The sequence below is a fragment of the Micropterus salmoides genome, unplaced genomic scaffold (genome assembly GCF_014851395.1).
Source record: "Micropterus salmoides isolate LMB-PRFRI ecotype aquatic unplaced genomic scaffold, ASM1485139v1 Ms_hic_scaffold_3, whole genome shotgun sequence".
Taxonomy (NCBI): domain Eukaryota; kingdom Metazoa; phylum Chordata; class Actinopteri; order Centrarchiformes; family Centrarchidae; genus Micropterus; species Micropterus salmoides.
In genome coordinates, this window is record NW_024042261.1 from 25,827,403 (window position 1) to 25,843,635 (window position 16,233).

Consider the following 16,233-nt stretch of genomic DNA (forward strand, 5'->3'; position numbering starts at 1 on the left):
CACATCCATAAAGCCAGTCACCAGGGAATCTTTCTCTTTGAGTTCCTCTGAAAGTCGTCAGATGTCTTCCATAAGGTCAGCAATCTTTTTGTTTGCTGTCTTAAGGAGTGTGCAGTCCTCATGGGGCAGAGTTATCTCGGCTAGCATATCAGTAGCGTTTTTACGGTCATCTAGCTTAAAATCCAGGTCGGATGACTAAAATCCTTAACCCACGTAAAACTTAAGTTAAAAACATAAGTTAAATAAAAAGGATATAAAAAATGTAACGTAAAAGTGTGGATTAAAACTGGATAAGAGTCAGGTTTAAGACGGAGCTTCCGACAGGTAGCTACAGACGCCAACGCATGCCCACATACAAGTAAAAGCATTTTACTTGTATGTGTGTGAGCTTTTCAGTATAGTATGTGAATGAGTTTGGTTTCAAATGTGTATGTGAGAGGAAAAGTACATGTATATGCATGGTAATTCTGAATAATGTCCCTAGGGACACCTCATAAACTACAGTTTTTCACAATTGCTAAGACACATTTCTTGAAACCTTCATACATTTTCTCGAAACTTTAAACACAAAACCCAGTCTTAAAACTACATTCACAAAACCCCTGACTCTTCTGGCAAAATCAAACAATCACCTCAAAACCATGTGATCTGTGCTCAAAATCAAACAATGCTTTCAAAACATACAGTTTTTCTCAATTGCTAAAACACTAAACCCTATTGTCTGAACCAAATGCTCCGTTGCCTGAACCCACTGATTGAATCAATCACTCTTTTGGCAAAACCATAAGCACTTTTCACCTGTTTAGACACAACTTGCCAACACATTTTCATTGTGATGCACACGTGCTGCATATTGGTGAGCACAGGTGACAAAACAATTAAAGCACAGGTGTCACCACTTGAACACAACAACTCAAAATTGATCACACTTGTGGCTAATGATGTGAGGGAACATATACAGTAAGCCAGTTCAGAGAGCACTGGTTTGTGAGGCCCTACAATGGATAGAAATCTGAGAGGAGGAGTTCGTGTGAGAGGAGGTCGAGGTGGTCAGCGAAGACAAAGAACAGTAATATCTGATGAAATCAGAGCTACTGTGATTGACCATGTTCTTGTCCATGGTATGAGCATGAGGGAGGCTGGACAAAGGGTACAACCAAACATCAGTAGATTCACTGTGTCCACCATAATCCGAAGATTTAGAGAAGAGAACAGGTAATTACCTTTTTTTGACATTATAGTATAGAATGTAAATGTTTACAGCAGTTACTGTATGACATACTATATACTGTACCACAGTATACTGTAAGTAAATATATGTTTCAGTACATCACTGTACCAATGTACTGTAGTATTGTAATGGAGGGTTGGTCTAACTGTTTGTAGGCCTAGTATTCCATGGTGTAGTATCCCCACACCAAGAGACCCTAATTGTTGATATGGTCCGTGAGAACAATGCCATTAAACTGAGTGAAATTCAGCAGAAGATCATTGAGGACCATGTAAATTTTGAGGGTATCAACAGTGTCAGCCTCTCTACTGTTGATTGTGTCCTCAAGCGCAACAGACTGCGCATGAAACAGCTATACAGAGTGCCCTTTGATTGCAACTCAGACAGAGTCAAAGAGCAAAGATTCCAGCATGTACAGGTTGGCATATATCCAGACACATTCAATGTTGATTACTCTAAGTAGTGATTTACTGTAGTGGCCTAAATCACTTTTTCCGGATCACTTACAAAACTATATCTATTTCTACAGAGGGTTTTTCAACTGGATGCAATGGAAAGACCCCATTAATACATCTACATGGATGAAGCTGGGTTTAATCTCACCAAAAGGAGAAGGAGAGACCGTAATGTGATTGGCCAATGTCACATTATGTGCTGCCATCAGCAATCATGGGGTTGTCCACCATCATGCCAACCTGGGGCCCTACAACACTCACCAGCTCCTCATTTCCCTCAATCACATGCGAGATGCTCTGTTAGGGCAGCAGGATGAGCATCCCATCTATGTTGTTGTTTGGGACAATGTGAGTTTTCACAGAGCCCTCCAGGTTAGAGAATGGTTCAATATGAACCAAGGTTTTATCAATCTTTGCCTTCCACCGTACTCCCCTTTCCTAAACCCCATTGAGGAATTCTTCTCCTCATGGCGGTGGAAGGTATATGAACGCCAACCTTACACCAGGGTAAATCTCCTGCAAGCCATGGGACTTGCCTGTGGTGACATAGGTGTGGAGGCATGCCAAGCCTGGATACGGCATGCCAGGGTTTTTTTCCCCCGTTGCCTGGCCAGACAAAATGTGGCCTGTGATGTGGATGAAGTCCTGTGGCCTGACCCAGTACGGAGACATGATGCTGTGGCTGAGTAATGCACTTATTTGTATATTTTTGTACTTTATTTTTACATGGGCTTACTGTACACAAGTGGCAAATGCACAAGATTTCTGTTTTGTCTTTTTGTACAAGTGCCTAATGCACAGGTATTTTTTGTTTTGCAACATGCATTTAGCCTACAGTGAACAATAAACATTTATTTCTCCAGCTTCATGTCCTGAGCATTGTGTTTTCTATTTTTCTACGTAGTGTTTAGTGACTGTTCAGTAGTGTTTTTAATTTTGATTGACTCGGGGCACGATTTGACAACATAGTTCAGTTTTGAGCACAGATTGAACTGTTTTGAGGTGAAAGTTTGGTTTTGCAAGAAGAGTATGAGGTTTTGTGAATGTAGCTTGAAAATTGGGTTTTGTGTTCACAGTTTAGAGAAAAGGAGAGCAGCTTTCAAGAGCTGTGTCTTAGCAATGGAGAAAAACTGTAAACACAGCCAGACAATATGACGCAAAATTAAAGTCAATGAGAGATTCATTCTACCTCAGCATCATGTCTTTGTGCTGGGTCCGGCCAGAGGACTTCGTCCACATCACATGCAACCTTGTCCCTTGCCCAGCAAAGGAGGACAACCCTCGCGTGTGCTGGACGCAGCCTGACTGTAACAACACTTCATACCTATCTCACCACAGGCCAATTCCATTGCCTGTAAGAGATTTTCCCTAGTAAATGAGTTTCGGCCATAGACCTTCCACCATCAGTCAGAGAAAAATTCTTTTGGATTGAAGTAAAGGCTGTAGGTTGAAGGTAATCATTTATGAATCACTGGTTGCAAGAAGTGATTTTCTCTCTGGGTCACCTGGCTGACGTACTGCGGTAAGCGTGTCGACTCATTTCCATTTCCGGTGCTTGTGTGTTGGTACCGTGTTGTGCTGCTCTCGCTAAATAATGGGATGGTGGGAACTGTTGGGCTTCTGTAAATAGCATCATAGAGTATGGTCTAGACCTGCTCTTTTATGAAAAGCGCTGTGAGATAACTGTTGTTGTGATTTGGCGCTATATAAATAAAATTGAATTGAATTGAATTGGTTGCTGGTTTACATTGAACTTCTTGCTTAGCCACAGTGAAAGGTGACATTGTCCCATAGACAGGATGTACTGCTGGCTGATGATCCTGCTGCTCATGCTCAAATACAAAATTCCAACGACCACCCAGAAAAGTAGAGAAGATGTTCAGTGTTATATGGCCCCAAGGTTGAATGAGGGTAGAGAAACTGTCCCTTACGTATAGCTTGGTCAAAGGGTGACATTGCCACCACGCCAGGGACTTGACCACATTTTGGTTTGATCACATCATTAGAAACAAGTGTGCAGAATTATGAGTTGTTGTGTGTAAAAGATGACAGCTGTGTTGTAGTTGTGTTTAACTTTTGCCGTATGTATTTATCATTTTGCAACACAAGTGCATCACAGTGCAAAATGTGTTTTAGTGAGTGAGAATGTGTTTAGAGTTTTGCAAAAAGAGTGGATGACATTTCCAAAATGTGTATTAACTACCTGAACTTGTTTAAGGTTTTGCCAAAAGAGAGATTGGTTTGACAAATGGGTTTAGGCCACTGAACATTGGGTTCAGAGAATGGGGTTTAGTATTTTAGCAGTTGTGAAAAACTGTAATCTTTAGTTTAGTTCAGCTCAGTTCAGACTGCCTTGCTGGCCATTTTAGTTAAGTTCTCCCACACTACAAAAACACATTCTTCCATCTTTCCTTGCAGAAAGTTTTGGTTGTTGGAGCAGCAGAAGGCACAAATTGTGTGATACATAATCTTGAGATGACAGTGTAGCAAGAGTGGGATATATAGAAGTTTCAGTAAACATGTAAAGATGGATGTAGCAGTAATTTAAAAGCAAGATGCAGCCATGCTTGTAGAAAATAGAAAGAGGTTAAGGAAGTAAAAAAAAACATTAGAAAAGAAATATGCTTGCAGAGGATGTTTCAGAAGTGTAAAGCAGAGGTCAGGAAGAAGGAGGGAGGGGGCTGGAGGAGAGGAACAAGTTTTGAACAATCTCCAGCATCCCTGTGCAGTGTGAACAAGGTGAGGTCATCACTGGGGGAGCTGGGGATGAATTCTAATCACAACAGTAAGGTCAACAGAGTAATCCCTGTCCGCTGAAATGTCATTGTTTCCCTGCTCTGATGCGGCTCCCCACGCACAGCATCACAACAACCAGCTATCGATCACATACTAATTAGGAATGGATGAGGCCTGCTGTATGCTGTACAGGATACAAGGGATACACAAATGTGGATATAACTCGCAAATACACGAGAGAATTAAAGATATGGCTTTTAAACACACACATGCTGACATATACTTATGTGACAAAATATTTGGCTTATATACACTCTCCTGGGATGGGAAGTCAGGTGTGTAATCTGAACCTGAATGGAGCATAGGCAGAGATGAAAAGGAAATGGGACTGCAAGATAAAGATGAACAAGCTAACGTGGTACACAAATGCAAAAAAGATGAAAGACAGTATGGAGGAACGTCAACATTTTATTTGGATCAGTGGTGCTCCTGGGAAATATTAGTTTATAACTAACTAACAGTGGGAAATCTGGATTATGGATTTTCATCAGACTGAGAATGCAATCAGAGGGTGAACTGCTGACCTCAGCTTGACATGCTTAATGGAAACTGTAGCAACTAGTAACTACAAATGTTTATTAGGGATCCAAGCGGCGAAGCTGCTGGAGCCCTATTGGTTTTGTTCTGATTCTTCTTCTTCTTTCTTTCTCCTTTTTCTCCGCTACAGGTGTTTAGGCAGTTTGCAGAGCAGTCCTGGGATATTCTTCCACTAGGGGGCGGTCATCTAGCTACACTTGCAAAAAGTTAATACCTCGTAATTCGCTGGATCGATTTGTACAAAATTCTGCAACCTATGGTCAATTCAGAAGTCAGTGACTATATTTTTCAGAATATGCTAATTAAATTAACATCTATATCTCCACAAGTCTTTCTTCAAACGCTACCGAACTCGACAGAGTCGTTCTTCAGATGGCCAATATCAAGTGTTTCAAAGGGTTTTCACATCAGTCAAATGGTGAGTCTGCAGTGATATCCAGTATCTTGCTGTAGCTTGTGCAGTATGAACAACATTTTCTTTTTAACTCAGTTTTGGATGAAATGCCACCAAAATAATACACAACACACCAAAAACTGGCAGAATGATGCATGATTTATTTATTTATTTTTCTCACCAACATCTTGACTGTTGTAAGCGTTCCGGGTCTGGCACATGTGACGTCACTATCTCAACTTGAGAGAAGGTGTGCCAAAACAGCCTCTCACTAGTCGCTCAGTCAGTAAGTCACCTAACCTGGAGATCTGAAGTTCCAGGATTCAAACCCCCAGGTGGTTTAGGCAGACTTGCAGACAGTGGGGGTGTTCAGATCATGGTAGTTCTCTATTTTATTTGGATCCTGAGACACTTTAGTCTTATTTTTCTCTGTTTAAATGTGTGCAGCTTAAACTTTAAATCTTGGAAACACAAAATGTCGCAGGTGGGTTGCACATTTCACCCAGTAGTCAACATATAATGACACTCTCTGATTTTAAGGTGATGCTGAAAAAATTAAGTTTGCGATTCCACAATTATATCAAAGTTCGAAGTTATCCTCTCCTTATTTTTTATTGTACATTCAAAGGATATTTTCTATATTATTTTTTACAGTTCATCTTTTGTACTGATCCAACCAGGAGAGTTTCATGTTGATTCAAACTGTATAAGTGCTCCAACTGCATTACTAGCATTATGAAAAAAATGAAGGGGTCTTCTACAAATCAGGGGTGCCCTAAATAGCTCCTCCTATTTTGCAACTATATGTGAAACTTTAAATCATGATATTAATGTACAGTATATTATGATATAGTACATTTTCAACTGAGAAAGCAATTATAGAAAAAAACAACATGGGACAACGTGAGTTGTTTTGCTAATCCACCGAAATAATACTTGAAAAATCAAGAAACTTCAATTACATTGATGCAAAAAATCCTATGTCTACACTGCCATAATGTTATCCTTCTGAATAATTTGCATCATATGCTGCAATGGTCTACTACCTGTATAAACAGGAAAAGCAGAAAAGCAACGTCCCTGGCAGATGACAAATGTTATGGTATATAGTAGATTGTCATGTTGCCCTAATTACAGTTTGTAACACCTCTCTCTCTATCTCTCTCTCTCCTCTCAAACACACACAAACACACACACACACGTACACACACAAACCAGCAGTAAAGAGGACCAGAGAGACGCATTATGCTCTGCCATCTTGGTTCAACCAATCTAAACTAACATCTAGATAATGGGAGCGACAGCATTGCTCGTGTGTGTGTGTGCGCGTGTGTGTGAAAAACACAGGAAACAGCCCTCGTCAGAAAGACAACAACTAAAGGAAAAAACAACAGCAAGTTGCAGCTCAAAACTGAGAAGGAAATGCCTGGAGAGAAAAAGTACATTCAAAAGACACAGGCAGCAAAGCAGCACAAAAAGTCGAAAGAGAAGTAAGAATAATAGTTTTTGAAAGGAAAGTATAAAAGGAAGTAAGTCTGGAGGATGGGATGCATTAAACTGTACACAAAGAAATTTATCAACATGAGAAAAAGCCACAGTATTTTTAAAGCTAGGCCCATAATGATTCTTAATTTGCATTGAGTCTGTATCCACGTCAGCAATATGGTATTCCATATGAACCTATGATTGATGAGCCTTGCTCTGATGACATTATTAAACTGATCCAACTCATTAACATTTTAACTACCTGGGTGCTTTGGTCAGAAAGGCAAAGAGAAGGAAAGAAATGCTAATGTAATGCAAAGATATAATACAGTCGTAAGTTTTATTCACTTGGGCGACGCAATTATATATATATATATAGAATGGGTTGAAGTGTAAAATTCACTCAAATTCACATGATGTGCTAGATTTTGATGGTGGCGTCAATATATATGTCATTCCCAATATGGCTTCATCTTTTACCTCTATTCTTTCATCTTGCCTCCTTTCAGTCAATTACCCTGAGTACAGTTTTATAATATACAAGCTACCAGTCTGCTGACTAAGATGCATTATCTATGCATCCACAGAGGATCACAAACAGATTATTGCTCATAAAATGCAACCAGGCTTTAAACCCCACATACACACACATACAGACAACACACCTACCTATGGAGGACCTGTTTTTCAATCAATTGTCAGCATGTCTGTGCAATCTAAAACTGCTTAGAGATAGACAGAGTGCTATATAAAAATGGGCTGTGAAATCTGGCCTCCATAACTGTGAGAAACAAAAAGCGGTGGCAATACTTACAACACTGAGCACAATTATACCACCTTTCGTCTGCCTCTGTTGCTCTCAGACAAATGGATAGGTAGATTAGTTTTGCACTTGAGTGGTTTTGTCTGGCAGCTCCAGGCAGTCCCCATGTTACGTGCTGACGACAAGGCCACCACTTCCCCAGGTCTGGTCACAGCTAGACAAACTCATTTGATCTGCTGCAGGGTCTTTAACTGTCATTGCCATCCTGCCTCCTACTCACAGTAAACAGGAGATACAGAAACGTATAGATGGATATATGAGGGACACATAGATGGCAATAACAAAGGCACTACAAAGATATAAGGGATGAATAGAAGGTTATTTGTAAGGATGGGTGCAGTGATGGATGAAAAGAAGGATTTAAGGATGGATGGATGATGAGAGGAAATAGAAACAGCCAGATTCATGGGAGGGGCATGCGATAAACATAAAATGTTCTATCAATAAAATAAGATATCTTGTAACACAACAAATATATATAACACTGAGGGATAATGACAAACTCAAATATTGTGACATTTATTTAATGCAGCTATTGGTGTTTTAGGAAAGACTTTCAAATTTGTAATATGAATATATGATGACCAAACAAGTAGGATGATTCATTGTTCTTTTTATTGAGCTTTAACACTACAAACAAACTCAGAAAAATTATATCACTCAACTGTAACAGCCTCAAGGCATCAGTATGCGTCTGACAGTTTTTGTAACTTTCTGAAACTTTCATATGTACAAACCAGAGCTGGACACTATCAATGCCTCAGAGGAAAGATAGCTTCCCTGATTGAATGTTTATCCCAATGAGAGCAGACTTTTCACCACGTCAGCTGTGGCCGTTAAGCTATGAACATTTTTGCCAGTTACCCTGAAGGGACATCGTTTAAAATATACCAACAGGTGATTTTATTGGAGACAAAATGCTGAATAAATGAGTGGAGAAACATAACAATATCAGTGAAGTTCTCTCTGCCACCTTTACCACTTTCAAAACACAAAAGGGAAGACATTTTGAAAGAATCATTCCAGCACCTACAACGGACCCTCTTCCCCCTATCCCGCCTGACCTCCCTCCTCCTCCTCCACACCGCCTCCTCTCCCAGTTTGACCTGGTCACAACTCCTGAAATCTCTAAACTCATCAGCTCTTCCAAACCCACTACCTGCTCACTTGACTGCCTCCCTACTCCACTCTTGAAGTAATGCCTCCCCGTCCTTTCCCCCTACCTCACTAACCTCTTCAACTCCTCACTGTCCCTTGGAACTGTCCTCTCTGCTTTCAGAACTGCCGCTGTCACCCCAGTCCTTAAAAAACCTGGTCTGGATCCCTCTTCCCTTAATAACTACCACCCAATATCAAACCTCCCCTTTCTGTCTAAAACCCTTGAACGTATAGTCGCCTCACAATTACAAACTCATCTTCATGCCAATAACCAATGTGAATCTTTCCAATCTGGTTTTCGCCCCCTCCACAGCACAGAAACTGCTCTCCTCAAAGTCTTCAACGACCTCCTCACTTCTGCTGATAACGGTTCCCTTAACATCCTTATACTCCGCCACTTCAACCTGAACTTCCACTGTTATGCTGATGACACCAAGATCTACCTCAGCACCAAATCCCCCCACAATCCCCCCCTCTCCCACATCAACTCCTGTCTGTCAGTGATTAAACAGCAATAAAACAGAATTCCTCCTCATAGGCTCCAAATCCACTCTCAGCAAAGCCAATAACCCCACTCTCACCATTGACGGCACCATTGTCTCCCAATCTCCCCAGGCCCTCAACCTCGGTATGATTTCTTGATTCAACCCTCTCCCTTGAGCCCCACATCCGTCATGTCATTAAAACCTCCTTCTTTCATCTTCGCAACGTTGCCAAAATCAGACCCTCACTCACACCCTCTGCTGCTGAAAGACTCATTCACGCCTTCATCTCCTCACGGCTGGACTACTGCAACTCACTACTCCTTGGTATCAGCTCAACCTACATAAAAAGACTCCAACTGGTCCAGAACTCTCACAACTACACTGGCTTCCCATTTCTCACCGGATCACATACAAAATCCTGGTCCTTACCTACAAAGCCATTCACCACCTGGCCCCTTCATACCTCACTGTCCTCCTCTCCCCCTACCAGCCCTCATGGTCCTATCCGTAGCCGTTTGTTGTCATGTTTTTTTGTCTGCTCTGTAAAGCGACTTTGAGTTCACTATACAAATTCAATTTATTATTATTATTATTATTCCCTCCAGTAGAGTTCAGAGACTCATAGAATATATGCCAAGGAGCATTGAAGCTGTTCTCTAGGCTCATTGTGGCCCGACACTAAGGTAACTTATACTATTTTTTTTATGTATTACCCATCTTGACATAATGATAACCACAGAATTGAATCTTACATCACAGTATCAGTATTAGGGTGGAGGAACAATGATGATGAATGAATACAAGCATGCATGTGAGTAAAGATACGTGGGTGTATGGACAGATAAATAGAATGTAGGAATGCACTGAATTAGGGAAGAATAAAGAGGTTGATAGCTACAGAGAGGAAGTGGGTGAGAATGGATGAGAACAATACAGGCCAGGGGAAAATCATAATGAACCACATGGCCTAAAAACCATTTATAAGTATATATGTCGAGGCTCTCTCTCTCTCTATCTGCCTCTGTCCCAGTGTAGACAGGTGTAGCTGCAGCCCAATAAACAGCATGGCTAGTATTTCAGTGTCTTGGCTTAATGCTAAGAATAGTCAGCCATGTGTCTGAAGCGCCAACTCACTGGGAAAGCCTTTCAGTTCACACATACCAAATGACCTCACCTCACACACAGCAGGATCTCACAGCTATACTGACGTGTAAACGGCATTTCTGTTTATGTGCATGCCCTTTACCCGCAGATACATGCACACCACATGCCCCATCTCGAACTATTTTGGCCGCAGCCACAGCCACAGCCACAGCCACAGCCACAGCCACAGCCACAGCCAGATCTCTTCCCATCTCCCATTTCACTATATGTATCTCTCCTGCTCATGCAGCACCCTCGGCCCCCGGGGGACAACAAGCTGCTGGGTTGTCAGACTGCAGAGCCCTCAGAGATGGGAGCGATGACAACGTACATCCCCTCTGGGATTGGCCAGGGACAGAAGGAGAGATAGAAAAGCAGCATGGAGGGACAGAGAAGGAGCGAAAGGGACAAGAGGATGCAGAAGTAAAAGGAGTTATAGTCTGTGAAGTGATTTAACCCCACAAGGTAATACAGTATCTGAGTGAAGACAGAAAAGGAAAATCCTAAACCACCTTCTCGGGCCCCAATTCCCTTTTCTTCAAAGTGATATATTCTCTGCCTGTCCCGGCGGATATGGAGCACATATACGCTCTATTGTTCACTTTAATGCTATCTCTACTGCAATTCCCTGATGAGAAAGGGACAATGAAACTTTATGGTATGAAGAGAAAAGAGTCTGTCTGCTCTGCTGTCATAGGCCATATTCTATAGGGCCTAAATACTCACTTAAATACAAAGAGACAGGCAGGACAGGGAAGCACAGTGAAAAAGCTAAAGCCTGAATAAAAGTCTGAAACAAATACATCAGCTAAATCAAATCACAGAATTATTCAAGATTTTCATAGTAAAAAACAATAATTTTGCATTGTCTAAATCTCAAAATATGAGAGAACAAAATAGCAACAATAAAAGTAGTTTTAAAGGTCACAAATGCCAAATCATCCTTGACATTGCTGGTCTTGGGTAAATCCAAATAATAAAGTGATAGCAGTCATTTCCTTGAAGTGTCAAAATATATATTTTTTGAGATTATTGTGCATTATCAAATAATGCCAACACATAAACTCTCATTCACAAATTCTACTGACTGAAGAGGAAGTAAGTGGAACAGGAACAACTTCCAGTAAGCATGTGATAATATACAGTGTGTGTCAGTTTATATGTGTTATGTGTGTGTGTGCGTGTGTGTGTGTGAGTGTCATTTGCCTCCAGCCTCTGTGCTGTCTGGCCTCTCTCTGGGGCCCATCTGTGTAACCATAGTGATTGAGCAGTCCCCATCTCTGTGTGTTAATCTAGTCTTCCCTGTGGGCAGTGATGTGTGTGTCCATGTGTGTGTGTCTGTGTGTTTCTGTAGTCTCCCCATAGGCAACGGCACAAAGGATGGTTATGGATTCATTATAAGAGCTCAGTAATTTCTTTTACAGTAAACTGCTGCTGGTTGACACCCACTGTCTGGAGGATTCTTTAAAAAACGTGGTGTGTGTGTTGGTCTGTGCTTGCGTCGGTGTGTGGTTACTGGTACATCTGCGTCATTTGTCAGGGGTGTGTGGAGAGAGCAGGATGACATGCACAGGGCAGCTGCTAGTTAAATTGAGTCTGAGCAATGTGCCATGTAAACAGATGCACACACACATAACTTTTGCCTAGGTTTATTTAGAAACACGTGGGCAATGTGTGACTGTATATATGTGTGTACTCTTAATCGCTGCACTCTCTGCCAACAAAGATCCATTATCAGTCTTGTGTTATTCTAGAAGGACTCTCCTCCACAACATAACTATCTGATAAATTTATGACACAACAGTATTTCCTCTGTGTCACAGTGCGAGCAGGTGGAGACAACTTTGTGAAAGGTGATGTTGATCTGTGGCACTCCATTAGAGGGAGGGAGGAAAAGAGAGAGTAGAAGGACAACAGACTGTGTGTTTTATGTTTAATGAGCAGGTCCATCACAGCTTCTACATCCTTCCTGAAGGCTGTCTTTAACACTGAAGATGAGAGGCAGCGTTTTTCTTGCTAACCCGTCTCTAGTCTAGGACTTAACTATGACTCAGAAAGGGTTCTCCACCTGCAGAGCATCTTCAGAGACCTCAACTACAGACAATATGTGGAAAGGTTTCCAGCAAGGCAGACAATAAGCCTTGACCGAACATGTTCTTGCTTATCCCTGCTTTTTCCTTTGAACCCACTGACCACCCTCCTTTTTCCTCCTTTTTCCTTTCCCCACTCCATTTGCACTCCTCTCAAACACTTCATCTACTTTACTTTTGTGCTTTCAGACACCTTTCCCACGAAGTACCCTTCCTCTCCCTCCTCCCAGGAGGTCTGTAACTGGCAATTAATGACGGACAGATCTGCCAGTCTTGGGGTACTGCGTACTACTACTTACTCATTTACATCCAATTACACATGTGCATGAAGGTTTGTGCATGTGCATGCTGAAGTGTGTGTGCATGTATGTGCACAGACCAACATATAACCCAATGTACAAGCAGGAACACGGTGTGTCTCACTCAAACACACACAGATAAAGAAAGTCCCTGTGTGTGTTAATGTGTCAGGATAAGTTTCTTTGACAGGTTGCAGAATTCGCAACTATGTCTGAGACAAATCATAACTCTGCATGCCAGTTCTTTCAGTCAAAAACTAATAAGAGATTCAGAGACTGAGATGGCTAGGGAGAGAGGAAGACAGAGGAGAGAGAAATCAAGTCAATAAAAAAGGGAGCCAAAGAAAAAGATATATACAGGAAGAAAACAGAGAGTATATAGCATTTATCATCCATATTGCGAAAGTTGATATACAGCTCCTCAGAAAGGCTGTTCCACTGGTCACAAGCAAAAAAGCCAGCTGGAGGAATTGCTTGACAAATCAGTCATCCTTGGACCACAGGGAGGAGACCTGAGTGGCGTAAGGACCAGAGGTGGCCAGCAAACTGCCTGACACATCAATCATCCGAGTCCTATGGGACACAAGTTTTACAGGGAGACACAGGTGGCTGAGAGGCGTGGGCTGGCAGGTTCAGTACACACAGAGATGTCGCCAAAAACTGCCTGACCCATCAGTCGGACAGGGAATGTAAAGCCGAACACTTAAACTCAAACTGAAGCTGAAACATTTACATACAAACTGACAGACAGAGACACCCAGGACAGAGAAAATGGACAGCTTGTAAAAAAAGTATGATACATCCATTTATTTTTTCAGAAATACTCTCAAACACACATACATATAACAGCAAACAAATGCAAGTTGGTGTACATATGCACATATAAAATGCAGCAAGCATATGCTTTTGGGCTCTTCTTAGACAGTGCACCCGAGGGAAATTAAACAATTTCAGTAATGTCTCTTCTTGTTCCCAATCATACTCCCATGACTCGATGTAAGAGTTTTAATATGGCTGTGCATATATGAGTGTGAGAAAAAAAAGAGAGAGGGAGGAAAGGGATGATAACAGAAAGAAAGAAACTATCTGAGGATGCATGTATACTGAATATATGAATATGTATTGTACTAGCAGATGGGCTGGCTGCGGTGTCAGGGGGTGCACATCATGATTTGACGATGAGAAGCTATATTTAAATGAATATGAATTTGCATACCCCTGACACATCCAGACCAATGAATTAGTGTGTCTGTCCCAAGCTGACAAGCAGTGCATCTGTTTGAAAAGCTGAAGAGATAAAAAGAATCACAATTGCTTGAAGTGTTCTTCCCTCAGTTTCTCTTTCATTTGTTCCATGGGTCACAAACTTGAACTATTTTTCAACAGTTGGGACTTGTGGGATTTTGCGCCACTGTTACAGGTTTCTTGCTTGAAGGGGTTTGAAGAAGTACTCAAAAGGTCTGGACTAGGACAAAAAATCGACCCTGTCATATTTGGCTGAGGCGGCCAACTAAAATCGGTCGGACACCCTTCACTAATACACCGTTGATCCATTTAGGGGGTCAGATTAGGGGTGTGATGAAACACTGAGACGTAACATTAGGCCAAGATTGGTGTCCATGACTACAAGACAAGAATATGTTAACAGACCATAAAAAAGTTGATTTATTTCAGTAATGCCATTCAAAAAGTGAAACTTGTATAATGTATACATTCATTCCACACAGACTGATATATTTCAAGTGTTCATTCCTTTTAATTTTGATGATTATAACTGACAACTAATGAAAACCCCAAAATCAGTATCTCAGAAAATTAGAATATTGTGAAAAGGTTCAATATTGAACACACCTGGTGCCACACTCTAATCAGCTAATTAACTCAAAACACCTGCAAAGGCCTTTAAATGGTCTCTCAGTCTAGTTCTGTAGGCTACACAATCATGGGGAAGACGACCATTGACACCATTGACTGTCCAAAAGACGACCATTGACACCTTGCACAAGGAGGGCAAGACACTAAAGGTCATTGCTAAAGAGGCTGGCTGTTCACAGAGCTCTGTGTCCAAGCACATTAATAGAGAGGCGAAGGGAAGGAAAAGATGTGGTAAAAAAGTGTACAAGCAATAGGGATAACCGCACCCTGGAGAGGATTGTGAAACAAAACCCATTCAAAAATGTAGGGGAGATTCACAAAGAGTGGACTGCAGCTGGAGTCAGTGCTTCAAGAACCACCACGGACAGACGTATGCAAGACATGGGTTTCAGCTGTCGCATTCCTTGTGTCAAGCCACTCTTGAACAAGACACAGCGTCAGAAGCGTCTCGCCTGGGCTAAAGACAAAAAGGACTGGACTGCTGCTGAGTGGTCCAAAGTTATGTTCTCTGATGAAAGTATATTTTGCATTTCCTTTGGAAATCAAGGTCCCAGAGTCTGGAGGAAGAGAGGAGAGGCACAGAATCCACGTTGCTTGAAGTCCAGTGTAAAGTTTCCACAGTCAGTGATGGTTTGGGCTGCCATGTCATCTGCTGTGTTTTCTGAGGTCCAAGGTCAACGCAGCCATCTACCAGGACGTTTTAGAGCACTTCATGCTTCCTGCTGCTGACCAACTTTATGGAGATGCAGATTTCATTTTCCAACAGGACTTGGCACCTGCACACAGTGCCAAAGCTACCTGTACCTGGTTTAAGGACCATGGTATCCCTGTTCCTAATTGGCCGGCAAACTCGCCTGACCTTAACCCTATAGAAAATCTATGGGGTATTGTGAATAGGAAGATGCGATACGCCAGACCCAACAACGCAGAAGAGCTGAAGGCCACTATCAGAGCAACCTGGGCTCTCATAACACCTGAGCAGTGCCACAGACTGATCGACTCCATGCCACGCCGCATTGCTGCAGTAATTCAGGCAAAAGGAGCCCCAACTAAGTACTGAGTGCTGTACATGCTCATACTTTTCATGTTCATACTTTTCAGTTGGCCAACATTTCTAAAAATCCTTTTTTTGTATTGGTAGTAATAAAAAGTAATATTCTAATTTTCGGAGATACCGAATTTGGGATTTTCATTAGTTGTCAGTTTTAATCATCACAATTAAATGAAATAAACATTTGAAATATATTCAGTCTGTGTGTAATGAATGAATATAATATCCAAGTTTCACTTTTTGAATGGAATTACTGAAATAAATCAACTTTTTGATGATATTCTAATTATATGACCAGCACCTGTATTTGGCAATAATATTTCTAGATAAAATATTCGATTGGGGGGTCTGGAGTACCTCCCCCAGAAGATTTTTAGCATTAAACACTTAATTTCCTGCATTCTGGAGACA

The 16,233-nt window shown here is 41.5% G+C and overlaps 1 protein-coding gene and 1 long non-coding RNA gene across 2 annotated transcripts in view; one reads left to right on the forward strand and one right to left on the reverse strand.

The window, feature by feature from the left end:
• Positions 1-16,233, reverse strand: part of schip1 (schwannomin interacting protein 1) — a 162,559-nt gene that overhangs the window by 58,742 nt on the left and 87,584 nt on the right. The window lies entirely within an intron of this gene.
• LOC119882871 lies at positions 1,040-2,548 on the forward strand. Its single transcript, XR_005440560.1, has 2 exons — positions 1,040-1,215; positions 1,761-2,548. It is a non-coding gene; the product is annotated as an uncharacterized LOC119882871 (long non-coding RNA).